We start from the raw sequence: 12,012 nt of genomic DNA, 5'->3' as shown, positions 1-12,012 counted from the left end.
CAGGCTTGCCAGAATGCCAAGGAGATACAGAAAGCCCTGGCCCAGACTATTTCCAACCACTCTCTGAGCCAAACTCAGCTGAAATGAGATGCTTTTCAAAAACAATTTCTGGGTAAGTGGTGGGGAAAATAAGAACACTCTGGACGTGCAGAGGAGAGAAAGGAGCAGCCACCCGAGTGCAGAGTCGGGTCCTCGTCCGTCCACCAGGACAAAGCTCATTTCTCACACACCTTCACACAGCAGCATCGGCTGGGACAATGACTTGTGTGGGTTGTCATGACGATGAAATTGAAACTGGGATAAACAATAGCTACTCAGCCCGCAGCCTAACCTCTGGGCTGACCTGTCATTCTGATAGCAGCCAGTGGGCCTGTGCAGACATGAGGAGCTGAGCATCCGTCCCCTGGAGAGGGCTTTGATACAAGTGGCTAAACATACAGCCAGGGGACAGGCTCTACCTCTGCCTCTGTCTTTGGCCCCTTCTTAGGCTGGACTAAAGAATGGATAGGAGTCCTCTGCAAAGGTCCCCCGAGCCTGTGCAGACAAGAAAGCAGAGAAAGTTAACACATTCGCCCCGGAGGCACGAGGCACATCAGCAAAGCTAAGAATGGCTACCCCATCCAAAGTTCAAGATCCCTCGGAGATCATGGCTCACTGGCTGTGAGTAGCACTTCTAAGGATCAACAGGGTTCCTCAGCATTCTTTACCAAATGGACCATGGCAAAATTTAATTATTGTCTCTGTTAGAACATGAAAACGCCTTTGCAGTTCTAAGGCAGAGCCGAGGCAAATGCAGAGAATCTGCTGCCTGGGCTCCTCCTGCTCCCTCTGTCTCTGGTTGCTTCAGACACCTCTGCAGAAGCTGCACGCCAGGAAAGAGAATACTATATGCCCCAAAGGGTTCAAGTTGGCTTTAAAAATGGTGTCGTTATTTATATTTAATAACAACTCCCCGAAAAGCCACAGATCCTAGGGCACGAAGGAAATGCAAATGCTAACTGATTGTTATTCTTACAGAAACTTAGAATTCAAAAGTTTAATCATCCTCATTAGCATAATTTGGGCGACTTGAGTCCATAACCTTATCCCTGGAGTTGATTATTTATGGCGCCCTGAACAGAAGTCGAAAATTAACTTTGATTTAATGTAACAATTCCATCCCCGGTATCATTCATAATGCAGAGACGTTCGTCAAAAAAGTAAATTGAACCGTTCACCCATCGCAGAGTAGGAAAGCAAGAAGACGGCAGACAGAGAATCCCTAATCTTCCCCGTCTGTGGCTGTTGCCGCTCTCCTCAAGTCTGTGCTTGCCCAGGGACTTGCTCCACAGAAGGTCTGAGATCACCAGGAAGGAGAGAAATGAGGTGATCAGGCAGCCAGGCCAGAAGGAAGTAGGGGTCCCCTACTAGCTACTCCTTGGGGGAGGAGAGGGGGTGTCTAACTGACCCTGCAGCTTTCTAACTGAATTCAGAAGACGCTCAAGCAAGCTAACCTTGAGAAGGCTGTATGGATGGGTGCAACATCCTTTGAGTAGGTGGGCGGCCTGACAATTCACATCTGCCAGCAGTGTGTTATCTCATGTTTGCTACGGTGAGTAGACAGGGCTTCGGGAAACTGAGGCTCAAGTAAGTCAGGGAAACAACTCGTCCTTGTCCCGTGGCTCTGGAGTCCTGGCCCCCTGTGCAGAGCCATTGACGTCAGCTCATGGAGATGGGCTGGGGAACGCAGCCTGCCTTATTCCCTAGAAAAGTACAGCTCAAGGTGAGGGTTTGGAGTGGCAATGAGAGGAGATGGCTTCCAGAGGAGGCAGCCACTATCCTTAAGATGCCATCAGCTCCCCAACTTCTAAGAGCACAGAACTGGCATTTGTCACCCTATAGGGAAAAAATTTAAGATGTAAATTCCCACATAATTGAGAACTACCTCTAGGCGATAGAAACGGAGCTAGTCAAGGGTTCTGAGTGGATTTGCTCCACTACACAGGAAGGTAGCACTATGCCCCAAGCTCTCAGCTAAGAAAGAGCTAGATCCCCCCACCCCCCAGCAGGACATTGAACCAGACCCAGGCTGGGGTGAGAGTCTGGTCCAGACATGCCAAGTTGGAGTGGCAATAGGTCTGCCTGCCAGTAACCAACGTCCTTTCCCTCCTCCCCACAAACACCACAGGTTGGCAATGTCAACACACCACTTTCCATGCCAGGCCAAGCTCATGCTTCTCACCATGGGCAGAATAGGATGCCAGCAGCCTGAGCCTACCCAAGGGCTGGCAGGAGACTGACCATACTCAGACAATTCCATTTGGCTCTTTAGCTTCTGCACTGGAAAAAGAAAAAAAAAAAAAAACTGGCTGGAGAAGAGGTTGTCAGAAATACAGAGTTTGGGTATCCTTGGTCCCAACTTAGTGGGGAGGACGGTCATGGGTTGGCATGCCCCCACCCATGCACGTGTGCACGTGTGTGTGTGTGTGTGTGTGTGTGTATAAGTATGCAGGTGCGTGTGTGTCCACCTTCCCTGTTGCTTGTTTTTGACGGCTGTAAGATGAAGGTGGAACCAGGCCAAAAGGCTCATTGTGAAAGAGAGCAAGCACATCTAGGACCTTGGAAAAGAATCCCAGCCTGTCTTAGGCTGGGTCACCATGATACCAGAACAAAGGATGGATTCATTCAATTAGAACAATCAATTGGTTCATCTAATTCAAACTCCACCTGATCCCGCCAGTGAGGAGAGAATGTCAGCTGTTAGAGTCTCTGCTGAGCAAACACTCAAGGATTTGGACAAGTCGATGCTTTACCAACTAAAATTTGTGAAGCTGTATAGATACAGCCCTTGACCTCACGGGCATCGGTTGCTGGGAGAGAATGGCATTTGGAAGTCTTGATCACCACTCTTAAGTGTAAGGTACCAACATAACAGGGGAGCACGCACGCACGGATAGGTCCATGTGCCAGGAGCCAAGCATTCTGTGCAAATTTCACATGCTTACTTTCCAATAATCCTTCAGAATGTTTCATAATCTTAATCATTCTGACTGTACACATGGGGGAACCAAGATTCAAAGAGGTTTAGTGATTTGCCTGAGGTCACACTGCTAGGAAGTGACATGTCCTAGGCACAGGCCGTGTCCTTCTCCTCTTCACACATGCTCATGTGTAGACCACTCCCCAGTTAGAACGTGCAGCCTGTGATGGAAGGGACCTTATCATTTTTGTACATTCATGGGTTCCAGAAGTAGAGCAAAGATGCCAACAAATGAAAAGATTGGCCCCGTGTTAACTGTGTCCTGAAAGCGACCAACTGGAATCTACTTGTGCTCTTGCCCCAGAGTGGAGAGTAGCTGTGATATGTATCAGGGTGTGGCACTTCCAGAGAACAAGGCTGAGGTGTGCCCATACCTGCTGTTGCCACGTCCATCTCTCTCCCTTGTGAGGACCTAGGCTGGGTACATCTTGTGCCTCTGGCCTCCAGCGTCATGGTCTCTGCTTCACCTTGCCAAACAGCTGTTGGTGCAGGGCAGCAGATGGCAGGCATCTCAGTGACAGAGCAGGGCAAGGTTCTTCCAGGGCTTTGGCACTGCTGGGGACCAGTTAGCTGGGGAGAGCTGCCTCTTACCTCTGACCCCTGACCTCACAAGGCAGGGAATTGGGATACTCAAATGGTGGCTGGCAATGGGGGTGGGTACACACATTATCTGTGCATCCAGGAGCTCTGGTCTTACATTCGTCCCTGGCTTCCAGGGGAACCCACACTAGCTCCTCCAGCCCCACCTGTTCTATGACAGCCTCTGCTCTGCCACATTCACAACAGTGATCCTTCCAGGTGAGCAGGGCCACAGGTGGAGGGTGGAGACATTCAACAGCAGGGTCACCACTCCCAGGACCCACGGTGGAACAGGTCCTGGTCTCTTCCTCCCCCCGCCCTTTCTCCTTCTCCCCCTTCTGAGTCTGAGTCTTGTGCTTGTCTTGTCCCTTGGTCCTGGATGTGAGAGCCTGAATGAGGAAGGAGGTAGGTTCCACCCTTTTCCTGACGTGGCTGGGAGCTCACTAGCCATGAACAGGAGCAGACTGTAAATAGACTTCCAGGCTTTGTAATACCTTCTATTTGCATCTTAAACCTGCAACGTAGGAATACTCTTGAGCCTATTTCACAGATAGGCAAATGAAGGCTGGGCCAAGGGCCACCTTCCACTTCCTTGCTGCCCACATTTTGGGTCCCTGGAGAATGGGAGGAGAAGATAGTGATGTGAAGAGGCCACACTGGCGCATTGCTGCCCTCTTGATGGAAGGCCACAGGTCACACGTGCCCCGCTTTCTTCCTGTTCTGGAGGTCTGAAGCAGCTGGCGAGTCTGCCAGAGTTCATCTCTAAGTGTCAGTCTGACTAGATCACAAGGTTGTCAGAAGCTTGGCTATCTACTGTCCTGGTGTGCTCAGGACTTTGTGAGTTTAGCACTTGAGGCTGAGTAAACCCTTCTCGCAAAGGTTGGCCTCCTCTACTCGGTTGAATGACCCTCCTGAGGTGAGAAGGGAGTTCCCCAGGCCGGCAGCCTTTGAGCTGGGACTCTGGCATTTTCCTACTGAGCAGAAGCATCTGGGTCTCCATCCGGGAGCCTCACCCTCAGTTCTACGAGGCCCCAAATTGCTGCCTATGGAACTTGGGGCTTGTCAGCCTGTGGCAGAAACGCATCTCCTTCTGTACATATGTATGCTTGCATGTCCTGCTGGCTGTGACTCTGGAGGCCTTGGTTAAGATGAGGCCTCAGATGGACTCTGACTGGCAAACTGACAGGAGTCCACGCTAAGTTGAGCTGAGGCAGGAACCTTCCAGTCTGGCACCTGCACAGAAAGGGAATAGTTTCTGTTCTCTCACAGACTCCTCTCCCTAGCCACGCTGTCTTCCACAAAGTTTTTCTCCACAAACATTTACTAATGTCATACACACATGACCCTGGGGAGTATAAGCATATCAATGAACAATGCAGACAACAGCTTAGATCATATTGCAAATACAAGGAAATTAGTCTATTGTGTTAGGAGAGTGACCAAAACCCTGGTTGGGCCTTTATCGTCAACACCACCTAGGGTCAACTGGGAGAGGGGGACTTCAGTTGAAGAATTGCCTCATCCACACTGACTTATGGCCGTGTCCGTGAGAAATCCTCTTGATTAGTGAGTGATGTGGGAGGGCCCAGCCCACTGTGCGCGGGAACAGTCCTATGCAGGTGGGTCTGCAATGGGTACAGCTGTATAAGAAAACGGGTGAAACATGAATCAGCGAGGGAGCCAGCAAGCAGAAGACGGCCATGGCTTCTGCTCTACTTCCTGCCTCAGTTCCGGCCCTGACTTCCCTCTGTAATGAACCGTGATCTGGAAGTGTAAGCCTGGCCTTTATCATGGCAACAGAAAACATTTTAGAACAGTGTTCAAAAATGAGAAGTTGACCAGGCCAAGGTGAACACGTGTGCTGGGGTGAGGTCAAGGGACCCTGGGAGAATGGACTCGAGGAAGACCTCAATATGCTGAAGAGATTTGAGAAGATTTAGAGGAGATGAGTCATTGATCCAAACAGAGATCTGGGGACTGACCATCTCGGGCAGAGGGAAATCCAGCACTGTTGGCCTGGCGCCTCCAGCAGCCATGAGGAAGCCGGTCAGCTGGTGCAGAGCATGAGGTGGCCCCAGGCTGGGTCATCCTGTGCCTCAGGGGCTCCCGCAGAGGAGCGGTGTGATCTAATGAGGGTCTGGATGTGGTCCCTGTGGCCACCAGTATAGGCCACAGACACAGACTGGGCAAAAAAATAAAATAAAATAAAATAAAATAAAATAAAATAAAATAAAATAAAATAAAATAAAAACTCACGTTAAAACCCCAGGGGTGCTGTGATAGGGCTTGGGATGGAGTCAGGCAAAAAGATGGGGACCTTTCCTAGGGCTGAGCAGGTAAAGGGATCCTTCTGCCCTCGGCTCTTCTGTCTCAAGACACCAGAGGAAATTCCTGTCACTGCTAGGATTGGAATAGGTTTCTCTGGTGGGATCTAGGGGGCCTGAAAAGAAAGCCCGGATCTGTCTTATTCGCAGCAACTAGAAGAGTTATTTTTATCTTGTTTACTAAAAAGTTATTTTGTGTCTGTCTGTGTAGTTGGGTGAGGTTGTGCACCATATGTATTCAGTGTCCTCAGAGGTCAGAGGTGTTGGCATCTTAGAACCAGTCTTACAAGTGGTTGTGAGCTGCCATATGGTTCCTGGGAACCAAGCCAGGGTCCTAAACTCTGAGCTATCTCTCCAGTTCCTTGGTTTGGTTATTTTAAAGATAGGATTCTTGCTATGTAATCTGAGCTGGCCTTGAACTCCCTCATCCCCCTGCCTCAGTTTCCAGAGTGCTGGGATTATACACATGTGCATCACCACACTAGGGTGACAGAGTTATTAAAAACTGATAGCACCAAGGCCAATGGCAGAAAGAAGAAGATATTAAGCCACCCCCGTGTGTACACTCAGCTGTGTATTGTAATTTCAGTAATATAAAGATGCACAGCATATATTTTACAAGCTGTTATCAAATATGCAACACCCTTTACTGTGGAGGTTCATGCATGCAACAGGTTCTCACAGAACATTCTAGATGGCTTCTCCAAAACTCCTGGCATTGTCACCAGCCCATGACTGTGAACGAACATTGGCTGATATTTTCTTTTGCATTACAGAGAGAAAAGGAAAGTGAAATGACAAAAATATGCATGGCCTTTGTCTCATGCATCAGGGGTTTGAGCATCCTCAATGCTGTTTCAGGTAATGGTCCTCATTTTCTGTAAGAACATTTTCCCATTTGTGTGTGTGTGTGTGTGTGTGTGTGTGTGTGTGTGTGCGTGTGCCTGCATGTGCACACACGCATGTGTTACATACACAGAAATATATATAACAGCACACTTTGAAGTTTAAAGTGTAGTAAGGTAGCTTGTTCAATTTTTGGCAAATAATGAAACAATGAAGCCCTGCTTACTGCCTTTGCCACTTTTGTGCCATGGCTATTCCCACCCTGACCAGTTAAGAGCCACTGAACAGAGAGAACATGGGCCTGGGGATCAGCACATTGCTGTGTGCCCTTATATAGACGTTCCACCAGGCAGAACACAGTACATATAAATAACCTCAAGAGCATAGAAAATAGTAAAATGGAGTGAAATAATTAGAAAGTAATGAGTTTTGAGTATTTATTGCCTTTGTGTTTAATGCAACTTGTTTAATTGTAACTTATATAATTTAGTTTGTACTGGTAGCTGGGTTGGAAACTATCTTTCAAAATGACTGAAAGTTTAACACTTGACTCTCGCAACCATGCAGAAACCAGCTCAGTGTCAACCCCTGACTATGTGGTATTCATAGAACCCCCATCCTCCTGACTGATGTCAAGAAGCTACCACTGTCCAGAATGAAGAAACTGGGGATTCAATGGGCAAGATGAGTTACCCGAAACACCAAGCCGCTGCATTCTGGGTTGCAAGGGTGGGCTCAGGATGTGATGGCTAGGGGAAAGGGGGGCAGCTAGGGCTGCAGAGAGGATCTGACACAACTCTTGGATGTGGGGTGCTGCACCCCACACCCACACTGACACTGCAATCCCCCCTCCAAGATCCTAATGGATCTCTGTGGAGGTGGGTATACGTGGAGAAGTGTTATGGTTACGTGTCTATGGCTGTGGCTGATGAACGAATTAGCCACCAAAGACATGCCAATTGCATACCAATCAGGTAAATAGATTTGTCCACACAGGCATCCTAGGCCACAGTTCACCTGCTGATTCTGCCGCTGAATGGGTGGCTCATAGCTCCTCAGGCTACCAGCAAGCAGTGTGATGTCTCTCTCCCAGGAAGCAAGGATTTGAAATTCAGTCCAACTCAGCCTTGGGCACCAAGGAGAGGACGCTGGTATGGTGAGCAGAAGCCCCGAGACAAACAGGACCAGGGTGGTGATGAAGCCGGAGGGGAAAAGTGGATCAGCAGTCACTTTGCAATGCGTGCCATAGGTCACCGTCATGGCCGTAGGAGCGTCGGGAGTCCGGACTCCAAGCCCAGAATGTGCTCTGGAGGGCCAGAACCTCAGCAGCCCTTTGTTCTTCTAAAGAAAACAATCGAGGCTGGAGAGATGGCTCAGTGGTTAGGAGTACTGACTGTTCCTTCAAGCCTGGTTCAGTTCAGTTCCCAGCACCCACATTCACAGCTGTCTGTAACTCTAGTTCTAGGGCGTCTGACACAGTCTCACAGACATACATGCAGGCAAAACACCAATGCACATTGTCTCTCTCTGTGTGTGTGTGTGTGTGTTTATGTACATAAATGAAATTTTTTTTAAAAAGTGGAGAGTAGCGCTCCTTCCCTTGGTCCCGTACATAGCCCCATGATGTCACAACGCCAGGGCCACTGAACTGCCCCCACCCCCACCCCCACCCCATGCAGGGCTGTGGAGAACTGCATTGGGATCATGGCTAAGTCATTATCGTTCTGAACAGTATTAATAGCAAAGCTTGCTCGGATCTGGGAGCACGCCTGCCCCCGGGGTGTGGTAGAACAGCTAATGTTCTGTGACGCCTCACAGCATGGAGACCACGCGTATACATTTTCCTCATTTGATTCCCACAACAGAGCAGTCTAGGTAAGGCAGCGCTTCCCTCTCATTTGTTTTACAAACCAGGACTTCCAAGCTGAGGGAGGCAAAGGGGTCTGCCCAGGCCACAGAACCAGGCACCAAGGGATAAGAACTTGGAACCATCTTGTTTCGACACCCCACCCTTTCTCTTCTCACGACCGACCCACTCACTCATGAGAGGAGCTAAGCGAGGGATTTGCTGGATCCCGGGGAGGTGAGAAGGAGGAATGGGGTTTGTCATGAGGTTCCAGCAGTGTGGCCTTGGCGCCCCTGGACTGTGGGGCTCATGTGACAGGCAGCACCCACCTCCATGGGCTGCTAGGGGACCTTAGAAGAAAAGGGAGAACAGAAGGCTAAAGCACCCAGCACAGAAAGTGACAATGTATCAGTTTATCATCCCAGAGAATGAGGGGTGGGCTACGGGAGGGGGCGGGACTATGTCTTGTCATTCCAGAGGCAGGACAACCCTCCCAACCCACCCTGACTTTACAAATAAATCAGAAGTGACTTCTTCCCCCTCCCCCACCCCAGATCCTCTCTCTCCCCCACAGCACCTGGAGCTTCTTTGGGGGTGGGAATTGGGGAACTTACAGCCCAGGTGACTGGCCTGATGCTTTGGGGGTGGGGGTGGGGGGTGGGGAGTGGGGGGAGGCTTGCCACCTGGAGGCAGTGAGCTCTCTCATGGCGGCCTTGGAGCTGGCCCTGCGTTGTACTTTTGTACCCTGAGCTGTGATTGGGGAGGAAATGTGGTCTCTGTGGAGACCATGATCTCACAGACTTCCAACCCTGCCACAGTTTCTTTAGCAGCACAGTGGGGTTACAGGTGGGTAAAAGTCGTGGGGTAGAATGGGGTGTCTGTCTGGGTAAATATACCGCCCCCCTTTTCCAAGGAGACCAGAAGAAGCTCCAGGTGCCGCTGTTTCTCCTTCCCATGAAGGTTACCAGGGTGAGCTCTTCCCAGCAGCAGGACGGGCAGAGTGGCGGGGTGGTGGGTGGCAGGGTGGCCGGGTGGCGGGGTGGTGGGGTGGCAGGTGGCGGGGTGGCGGGGTGGCGGGGTGGTGACAGTCGTATTCAGAGGCTTCTCCTGTCCTCCGAAGCAAGTACCCCTCCCTGCCTATGGCTCCCAAACTTCAGACATCACCACATCCATGTGCCCAGCCTCCCTCATGTGCCATTTGTCCCTCGGGGTCACCTGAACCCTTGATGCATATGATCATCATGAGGTCCTCAGAAACCGATTTCAACACACACAGGGCAGGTTGACATGCTAAGGCTCGAGACTAGGAGGGGTCCACTGCTAAGGAGTGTCATGTCGCCCGGGTCCTGTGTTTTGATTTCACCCAGCTGTGCCTGTGTGCATTCAGATTAATCCTGTTAGCTGGCAGGAGCGGAGCTACCGCTGTTTATCAAGAGTGCTTGTGCGATTCAACCTGATATGCAGCCGTCTTCCTGAGCGCCACGGAACACTGCAGAGCACCGGGCCCTTCATCTCTCTCTGGCCTCAGGAAGAGGCGGAGGGGTTGTGAAGAGATGACTGGACCCCCAACTCTGCCCTCCTCACGGACCTGAACATCCACTGCCTTCCTCCCCTGCTGCCTTCCTCAGCCCCTGCCAGAGCCACACTGTTACCATACCCAAGAGACTCCTTGGTCTGAGGGGACCCTGCCTCCTGCCTTGGAGGAGTTTGTAGCATCTGTCCATGTCTAGAGGTATGTCCTGCTGGTGAAATCAGCCATTGTTGATGGTGTTCTTGGAAGCATTCTGCTCTGTAGTGTTTCCAAGATCTAGCAGTGAAGACAGTCTGGTGACACACAGTCAGATCAGGGTCTCTTCTTGACTTTGTGTCCTTTGGAAAGGTACCACACATATGGCCCCTCATTTCTTCATCTGATAATTGGGATAATTGATCCCTCATCCATTCACAGGATAAATCCAAAGGCCAAAGCCGACAGAATTGGTTCCTGTCTGTCATTTTGCACTTAAATATGTGTGTGTGTGTGTGTGTGTGTGTGTGTGTGATATCCCAAGCTGACTTCAAATTCAGTATAAAACCAAGGATGGCCTTGACCTGTCACTGCTGAGATTATAAATATACATCACCGTGCCTGGTTTATGGAGTGCTGGGATCAAACACAAGACTTGGTACATAATGATCAAACATTCTGTCAACGTAACTACAATGCCCAGCCCTTTGTGAAGGACAGGATTTTGCTATGTAGACAAGGCTAGCCCCAAACTTGCAGCAAACTTTCTGCCTGTTCCAACTGAAGGCTGGGATGATAGGCACGCACCACCGTGCACAGCCTTTCTTTGTATTCTTGCTATGTGCTTTACAGCCAGCAGTGGGGACTGGCACCCTCAGACACCTCTGGTAGGAGGACTGAGGTCAGAGGGTCGGCAACCACCCAAGGCCAAACTTGGCTCCACCCACTGACTCCAAGCCTGTCATACATGGTCAATCTTTGGGAGACCTAGGACCATGTATAGCCATCTGCACAACATCGTAATGATGTGATGGGCTCTACATGGAGACAGTGGAGTGGGACAGAGTATTGACCTCCACTAAAACTGACCAGAGAGATTGTTCACTGGATACTTTCTTGACAGAGGCAGTGGATGCTACCAACAGGTCTGAGTTCAGCACTTAACTCCACTCTCTGTGGGTATACAACATCCCAGAAGAAAGTCCCAAGTGCCACTCCACCCAGAATGCCCATGAGCAAGGCCACCACTCCCCAGCCTCCACCACTCCCCAACATCTTGCACTCAGCTCAAGTTCTGATATGGCTTCGTCTTTCCTTTTAATAGTTTTTTTGATACAGACTTTAAATGCCAGCTAGCTCTCCCATTTAAAATGTGCAATTCCAGGCTGGGAGGTGGCTCAGTCAGTGAAGTGCTTGCCTGAGCTCCCACTTCCAGAAGCCACATTTAAAATGCCAGGACTGGCGGCTCAAGCCTGCAATCCCCGCAGCAGGGAAGCAGATCCCGGAGACTCACTTTTTGGTTGTGTTTTGGTTGTTTGTATCTTCCTTAGCAAGATGCACATCCAGAGCTCTTGTCCGTATTATACCTGGGCACTTGCCTGTTATTAGCTAGCTATGTTCTTTATTTCCTTGGATTGCAAGACCCTTGGTTCAGATTTGAATACCTCGCTGAGCCCAGTTGCTTGGTTCAGGAGGATGACCACAGCTCTGATTTAGACTGACTTGGACCCAGGTTTTTCTTCAGATGCTTAACGGTGGAGTGTTTATTATAGAGTCCTCTATGGAATAGAAAGAATCACGTACAGAATGTAATATATACAAGGCTCCTGTGTGTACTTGGTGCTGGGGAATTTCTCTCTCTCTCTCTCTCTCTCTCTCTCTCTCTCTCTCT

Source organism: Mus pahari, chromosome 10, assembly GCF_900095145.1.
Source record: "Mus pahari chromosome 10, PAHARI_EIJ_v1.1, whole genome shotgun sequence".
In the NCBI taxonomy this organism is placed as follows: domain Eukaryota; kingdom Metazoa; phylum Chordata; class Mammalia; order Rodentia; family Muridae; genus Mus; species Mus pahari.
The sequence above is the reverse complement of the archived record's forward strand: the minus strand, read 5'-3'. Positions refer to the sequence as shown.